We start from the raw sequence: 8,846 nt of genomic DNA on the forward strand, positions 1-8,846 counted from the left end.
ACACAGCAGGGGAGATGCTACAGAGACACTACAGAGACACTTCAGAGACACTACAGAGACACTTCAGAGACACTACAGAGACACTTCAGAGACACTACAAAGACGTTTCAGAGACGCTACAGAGACGCTTCAGAGACGCTACAGAGATGCTACAGAGACGCTTCAGAGACGCCCGATATTGGGAGCACCAACCTGTCCAGCCGTGCGAGGGCTGTATTTATGTGCTGGGTCTGATTGGCTGAGGTTGGACGCAGATGAAACTGATCACGCTGAACTGTGATAGGCCCGTGACGTGAAGGAGGGAGGTGTGGCTAAGGACATGACCTGTAGTCGTTGCTTCATTTGAGCTAAAACAACAACAGAAAACAGTGTCACTGCACAAAAACTGCACAGCTGGTTATATGAGAGGAGAATTCTTCTGTTTGTTGGTACACACCAGTACAAACTAAACAAACCAAGCAAACCAGGGTCTCTCGCTGGGGGACTTCCTTTTTCTTCCTCTACCTGTGATACCTGTGTCAACTTACCAGGTAAAATGACCAAGACTGGCCACCTCGTGGCTGGCAGAACTCCGCCCATGTAAGGGGTCTCGTTAAAACACAGGAGGCTGCAGGTGTGACAGATTATACTGTACTCTCACAAACAGAAGTGCATATGAAACAGAAGATAATAGACAATGCATGCTAACAGTAGCTGGGGGTTACGATGTTGTAGCAGCCCAGTGTGTGGGAGGGTGGGGTAGGGGTGAGGGGCAGACTGGGGGGGGTAAGTCATCTGTGGCAGGGCATCTTTCCATGGAGATGACACTTAGAGTAATAGAGCAGCGTGATTGGCTTGTAGGACTGTCACACCTGTCACTGTACTGGTTTGCTGTCAGCTCATGGCAGTGCGTTTAAAAGGCCAGTGTGCCAAACTGCCTTGTTCCACCACGCTGGAAATTTATCACGCATCCTTACAGTGGTGGGCTTGTCTCCAGGGGTGAGACTCCGAAGACGGCGGTCTAGTGGCAGGGACATATTCTGACCGGACATTCACATTCTGTTTTCATAAAATCTGTTTTCCTCTTTTGGTCTTGAATACGTTTTTATGTTGTGTAAACCTCTCCATTTAAATGTAGATTTTTAAATTAGATAATTATGCTGTCACAAGTTTTTCATACAAACTGTATTTTTTATTAGATTTTTTTCTTATTAAAACCTATAGATTCAAAAAAGATGGTGGAATCGTAAACTGAAAAACTGGCAGCATTAGTGCAGCATCTCGGATGCTCAGTGGAGTCGGAGTAACATTTCAACTAGTGAGTAGAAATCTGTCAATCTGAAGATTAATGAGAAAGAACAACAGTGATGAGAGGGAAGGATGTGTGTGTGTGTGTGTGTGGATGTGTGTGTGTGTGTGTGTGTGGGTGTGTGTGTGTATGTGTGTGTATGTGTGTGTATGTGTGTGGGTGTGTGTATGTGTGTGGGTGTGTGTGTATGTGTGTGTATGTGTGGGTGTGTGTGTGTGTGTGTGTGTGTGTGTGGATGTGTGTGTGTGTGTGGATGTGTGTGTGTGTGTGGATGTGTGTGTATGTGTGTATGTGTGTATGTGTGTGGGTGTGTGTGTATGTGTGTATGTGTGTGGGTGTGTGTGTATGTGTGTGTATGTGTGTGTGTGTGTATGTGTGTGGGTGTGTGTGTATGTGTGTGGGTGTGTGTGTATGTGTGTGGGTGTGTGTGTATGTGTGTGTATGTGTGTGTGGGTGTATGTGTGTGTGTGTGTGTGTGTGTATGTGTGGGTGTGTGTGTGTGGGTGTATGTGTGTGTGTATGTGTGTGGGTGTGGGAGTGTGTATGTGTGTGGGAGTGTGTATGTGTGTGAGTGTGGGTGTGTGTGTGTGGGTGTGTGTGTCTCTGTGTGTGTGTCTCTGTGTGTGTGTGTCTGTGTGTGGGTGTATGTGTGGGTGTGTGTGTGGGTGTCTGTGTGTGTCTCTCTCTCTGTGGTGAGTGCATGTATTGTGTATGTGTGTGTGTGTCTCTGTGGTGAATGTGTGTGTGTGTCTCTCTCTGTGGTGAGTGTGTGTAGTGTGTGTGTGTGTGTCTCTCTCTCTCTGGTGAGTGTGTATAGTGTGTGTGTGTGTGTGTGTGTCTCTCTCTCTCTCTGTGGTGAGTGCGTATAGTGTGTGTGTGTGTCTCTCTCTCTCTGTGGTGAGTGTATGTAGTGTGTGTGTGTGTGTGTGTTCCTCTTGTGCTGGTGCCAGGTGAGTGGGTGTGGGTGGGCCTGCGTGGTGTGGGGGCTACAGTGCACGGCCCAGTGCCCACCGCCCAATGCCACTCACTTCGCCCTGAGCCCCATTCATCAAGCCCCCACAGGCCACTGGCCAAGCACATCCTCCTATCATTACCCGTCCCACAATGCGATCCATGCCGCTAACTCTGCCTCCATTCCTCAGGATTAATAATATCTCCTGCAACCTTCACACTGTGATAAATAGGCATGCAGAGAACAAAGGAAGAGAATGAAAGGGGGAGGCAGAGAGACAGAGACAGAGAGAGAGAGAGACAGAGAGGTAGAGAAGTAGAGAGAGAGAGAGACAGAGGTAGAGAGCAAGAGATGGAGGCAGAGAGACAGAGAGAGAGAGACAGAGGTAGAGAGAGACAGAGGTAGAGAGAGACAGAGGTAGAGAGAGACAGAGAGATAGAGAGACAGAGGTAGAGAGAGAGACAGAGACAGAGAGGTAGAGACAGAGAGGCAGAGACAGAGAGGTAGAGAAACAGAAGTAGACAGACAGAGAGATAGAAAGACGGGCAGAGAGACACAGAGATGGAGGCAGAGACACAGAGATGGAGGCAGAGAGACAGAAACAGACAAAAAGGTAGAGACGTACACATACGTGAGATAGAGATGTACACTTATCAGATAGAGATGTCTGAGTATGTATGTGTGATTATCAGATAGAGGAGTCTGAGTACGTATGTGTGATTATCAGATAGAGGAGTCTGAGTACGTATGTGTGATTATCAGATAGAGGAGTCTGAGTACGTATGTGTGATTATCAGATAGAGGAGTCTGAGTACGTATGTGTGATTATCAGATAGAGGTGTCTGAGTATGTATGTGATCATCAGAGGAGTCTGAGTATGTATGTGTGATTATCAGATAGAGGAGTCTGAGTACGTATCTGATTATCAGATAGAGGTGTCTGAGTACGTATGTGTGATTATCAGATAGAGGAGTCTGAGTATGTATGTGTGATTATCAGATTTTGGAGTCTGAGTATGTGACTATCATAGAGGTATCTGAGTATGTGAGTATGTGTGGTTATCAGATAGAGGTGTCTGAGTACGTATGTGTGATCATCAGATAGAGGTGTCTGAGTATGTGAGTATGTTTGAGTATCAGATAGAGGTGTCTGAGTACATATGTGTGATTATCAGATAGTGGAGTCTGAGTATGTGCGTATGTGTGGTTATCAGATAGAGGTATGTGAGTATGTATGGATATCAAAAAATATTACAATTGAAAAATGTTATTTATCTGATATCTGAAAGTTATTTATCACCCAGAGGTGTAGTTCCTCTCATGGTTTCTTCCTCGTGCTCCAGGGAGGCTTTTATCCTTGGTGTGTTCACTGGGGGCTTGGACTAGGACATTTGTAAAGCTGCTTTGTAAGCAACTGTTGTAAAAAGTGTTATAGAAATACATTTTGATTTGATTTGCTAAATATCAAAACCTGCCACTGTTGCTGGGACATGAACACACACTGGAACAGATTTCTCAATACTTATTGTAGGGTATTGTTTATTGCCCTGATGTTGACTGCTCCTATGTTGACTAACTCTAGTTCTTATTGTAGGGTTTTGTTTATTGCCCTGATGTTGACTGCTCCTATGTTGACTAACTCTAGTTCTTATTGTAGGGTTTTGTTTATTGCCCTGATGTTGACTGCTCCTATGTTGACTAACTCTAGTTCTTATTGTAGGGTTTTGTTTATTGCCCTGATGTTGACTGCTCCTATGTTGACTAACTCTAGTTCTTATTGTAGGGTTTTGTTTATTGCCCTGATGTTGACTGCTCCTATGTTGACTAACTCTAGTTCTTATTGTAGGGTTTTGTTTATTGCCCTGATGTTGACTGCTCCTATGTTGACTAACTCTAGTTCTTATTGTAGGGTATTGTTTATTGCCCTGATGTTGACTGCTCCTATGTTGACTAACTCTAGTTCTTATTGTAGGGTTTAGTTTATTGCCCTGATGTTGACTGCTCCTATGTTGACTAACTCTAGTTCTTATTGTAGGATTTTGTTTATTGCCCTGACGTTGACTGCTCCTATGTTGACTAACTCTAGTTCTTATCATTGTCTAAGATAAATCTTATGTATTTTGTACTTCTGGGATGTAGTTCTACACACACTGGGATGTAGTTCTACACACATTGGGATGTATTTCTAGACGCACTGGGATGTAGTTCTACACACACTAGGATGTATTTCTACACACACTGGGATGTAATTCTACACACTGGGATGTATTTCTAGACACACTGGGATGTATTTCTAGACACACTGGGATGTATTTCTAGACGCACTGGGATGTATTTCTAGACGCACTGGGATGTAATTCTACACACACTGGGATGTAATTCTACACACTGGGATGTATTTCTACACACACTGGGATGTATTTCTACACACACTGGGATGTAATTCTACACACTGGGATGTATTTCTAGACACACTGGGATGTATTTCTACACACACTGGGATGTATTTCTAGACGCACTGGGATGTAATTCTACACACACTGGGATGTAATTCTACACACTGGGATGTATTTCTACACACACTGGGATGTAATTCTACACACTGGGATGTATTTCTACACACACTGGGATGTAATTCTACACACTGGGATGTATTTCTACACACACTGGGATGTATTTCTAGACGCACTGGGATGTAGTTCTACACACACTGGGATGGAGCCATTCTTATTTTTGTGTGAAAATTAATCTGTAACTGTGGACTCAAACCAGGATTATTTTTTAATAATTTATTTATTATTAACTTATGTCCAGTGTTGTTCACAGAAGCAGAGAAAAACCAAACAGCAACAGACAGTATCTTTCATTTGGCAAAATTCAGCATTTGAACTTGACACACCTCTAGTGACAGAGGGATAAAACACCCATTTCTTTCTTACTGGATCTAAATGTGATTTATTAGTGTTGTTCACATGCCGCTAGCTGAAGTCTACCAACAACACAGAAATATGAAATCATTATGCTAATTCATAGAACCATATATGAGCATGATGCTAAAGTTTAATTAAAAATGTCAATTGCATTTGCCATCACTGTTACAATGTTAGTGTGATTTATTGGATAATCCAGCTTTTGTCTTCTTATTTTTAATATGTTGCATTTAGCCACGTCTCTGATTATATCTTAGACATGTAATTAGTGAGCGCCAGCTCACAGTCATTTGCAGTGTAGCCTTGAAATATGACCATTACATTCCTATTTACACTGAAAACACACTAAGATGAGCTATACACACATTAATAAACTACACCTGTGAGATATACTATACACATTAATAAACTACACCTCTCATATGTATTATACACACATTAATAAACTACACCTGTGAGATATACTATACACATTAATAAACCACCTCTCATATGTGTTATACACACATTAATAAACTACAGCTGTCATTTATACTGTACACACATTAATAAACTACAGCTGAGATATATACTGTACACACAATAATAAACTACACCTGTGATATATACTATACACATTAATAAACTACACCTCTCATATGTATTATACACACATTAATAAACTACAGATGTGATATATACTGTATACATAATAATAAACTACACCTGTGATAGATACTATACACATTAATAAACTACACCTCTCATGTTATACACACATTAATAAACTACAGATGTGATATATACTGTATACACAATAATAAACTACACCTGTGATATACACTATACACACATTAATAAACTACACCTGTGATATATACTATACACCTTAATAAACTACACATCTCATATGTGTTATACACATATTAATAAACTACACCTGTGATATACTATACACATGAATAAACTACGCAGTAATGAACTACACCTGTGATATGTGTTATACACACAGTACACACCCGTGAGCTGTAAACAGGTGTGATTAGGAGCTCAGCTCACCAGCCGCCTGTAGTCCACTATGTGTCTGTCCCCATTTGGACGATGGCGGGTGAGGATGGCAGGGTGTGGCTCTTGAAACAAAGGTTACACATGTTTCTTTTACCCATACCTGTCTCTCTGTCTGTATTTGTCTCTCCTCCCTATACCTGTCTCTCCTCTCTACCTGTCTCTCCTCCCTGTACCTGTCTCTCCTCCCTCTACCTGTCTCTCCTCTCTACCTGTCTCTCCTCCCTCTACCTGTCTCTCCTCTCTACCTGTCTCTCCTCCCTATACCTGTCTCTCCTCTCTACCTGTCTCTCCTCCCTATACCTGTCTCTCCTCTCTACCTGTCTCTCCTCCCTATACCTGTCTCTCCTCCCTCTACCTGTCTCTCTTCTCTACCTGTCTCTCCTCCCTCTACCTGTCTCTCCTCTCTACCTGTCTCTCCTCCCTATACCTGTCTCTCCTCTCTACCTGTTTCTCCTCTCTACCTGTCTCTCCTCCCTATACCTGTCTCTCCTCTCTACCTGTCTCTCCTCCCTCTACCTGTCTCTCCTCCCTCTACCTGTCTTTCCTCCCTCTACCTGTCTCTCCTCTCTACCTGTCTCTCCTCCCTGTACCTGTCTCTCCTCCCTGTGCCTGTCTCTCCTCTCTACCTGTCTCTCCTCTCTACCTGTCTCTCCTCCCTGTGCCTGTCTGTCCTGGCTGTGTGATTTAAGAGTTTCTCTCTTCTCTCTGACAGCGTGCTTTTTCTATCAGCCAGATTATAACTCGCTGTGATTATTCAACTGCAGCAGTGCTGCTCCGACTGCATTCAACCCAACCGTAATATCCCTCATGCATACATTATCCATCTTCCTTATTATCCCCAATCATTTCTGAATTAAATTCCAGCCCCTCCAATATGGGCACATGGAGTCGACCGCTTCATCGTGTAGTCAAAGGTTAAGATACCAATCAAAGGGACCTCAGCTATGTAGCCAGACACTTTAATATTCGCAAAGCGGATAATTGTGAAAGGACATAATATTTTTCCCTGTGTCCTGACTACCCCACAGGCAATGCGCACTTGGACAGCAGAACAAGCACGAAGATCTCATAGCGGGTAGAAACAGGACCTGTAGGTTCAGATATACAAACTGGAGACACAGATGTTTCTGATCAGAACATCTCCAGCAAAGAGGGTTAGAAATGAACACACCTCATAGTGAACCCATGTCTGTGTACAGTCATCTCTGTGTGAGATTATCTCTGTGTATGATCATTTATGTGTACAATCATCTCTGTGTGAGATTATCTCTTTGTACGGTCATCTCTGTGTATGGTCATCTCTGTGTGAGATTATCTCTGTGTGAGATTATTTTTGTGTACAATCATCTCTGTGTACAGTCATCTCTGTTCAAGATTATCTCTGTACGATCATCTCTGTGTGAGATTATCTCTGTGTGAGATTATCTTTGTGTATGATCTTCTCTGTGTGAGATTATCTCTGTGTACGATTATCTTTGTGTACGATTATCTCTGTGTACGATCATCTCTGTGTATGATCATCTCTGTGTACGATCATGTCTGTGTACGATCATCTCTGTGTATGATCATCTCTGTGTGAGATTATCTCTGTGTACAATTATCTCTGTGTACGATCATCTCTGTGTGAGATCATCTCAGTGTGCCAACCATTGGTCTATTGTCCCTAAAAACTTCACAGTATTAACTATTCTGTTCCATGTTAGCCTTAGCAAATAATAGTGAATATTTATCAAGTAGTAAATATTTAAATATTTATTCTCCCACATATTGACATCTTTTTAAAAACAGGACATTGAAAGTGGTGAATGACACAGGGATGTTTCGATGGTACGTATTACTAGGCCGTACCATATCCTCTGCCCACCTTCTAACGACGACAGGCTGGAGCCATAAGAAGAATGGGCATGGGAAAGTGGCTTTCTGGGTCAGTCTCCTGGCCGGTACTGCACAGAGCAGCTCTAACACTCACAGTCTTTAACACGCTACACAGCCCATGGTACCTGCCATAAATCCGCCTCTTTTGAAGTCCTCAGTATGTCAGCACCACCAGGTAACACATGTAGATGAACTTTGTTGGCCAGCATATGCAGGGGCTCGCTATGCCACGTTACGCCACGTTATACGGTGAAAAGCCAGAGGAATGCATCCATGTCCAATAGCTGCTAATGAACATGTTGTAACTAAACTGCATTAGTCAAATACTGCAGAGATGTGTGTGTGTGTGTGTGTGTGTGTGTGCTGTCTGACATAGTCTGTAGCCACACACCCACACACACACATACAAACACAGCAAACACCTATACAAACACACACACACACACACACACCACCACTCTGCTCTCTCCTCCATCTAAATGCCTAATCATTCACCCCATTAGTTTATTGCATTTTTATATTTGTTGGCTATTAGTTGTGGTGGCTGAGTTAAAGTCTATCTAGCAAGATCCTAATTGCTCCAATCAGCATGCGTGCACACACACACACACACACACACACACACACACACACACACACACACACACACACACACACACACAAATACACACACACACACACACACACACACTGTGACAGGGAAGAGCTCAGATAATGCATTTACAAGATGGTCAAAATTGTGTCAGCCTGTGAAT

The sequence above is a fragment of the Electrophorus electricus genome, chromosome 20, assembly GCF_041902795.1.
Source record: "Electrophorus electricus isolate QZ-2024a chromosome 20, ASM4190279v1, whole genome shotgun sequence".
NCBI lineage: Eukaryota > Metazoa > Chordata > Actinopteri > Gymnotiformes > Gymnotidae > Electrophorus > Electrophorus electricus.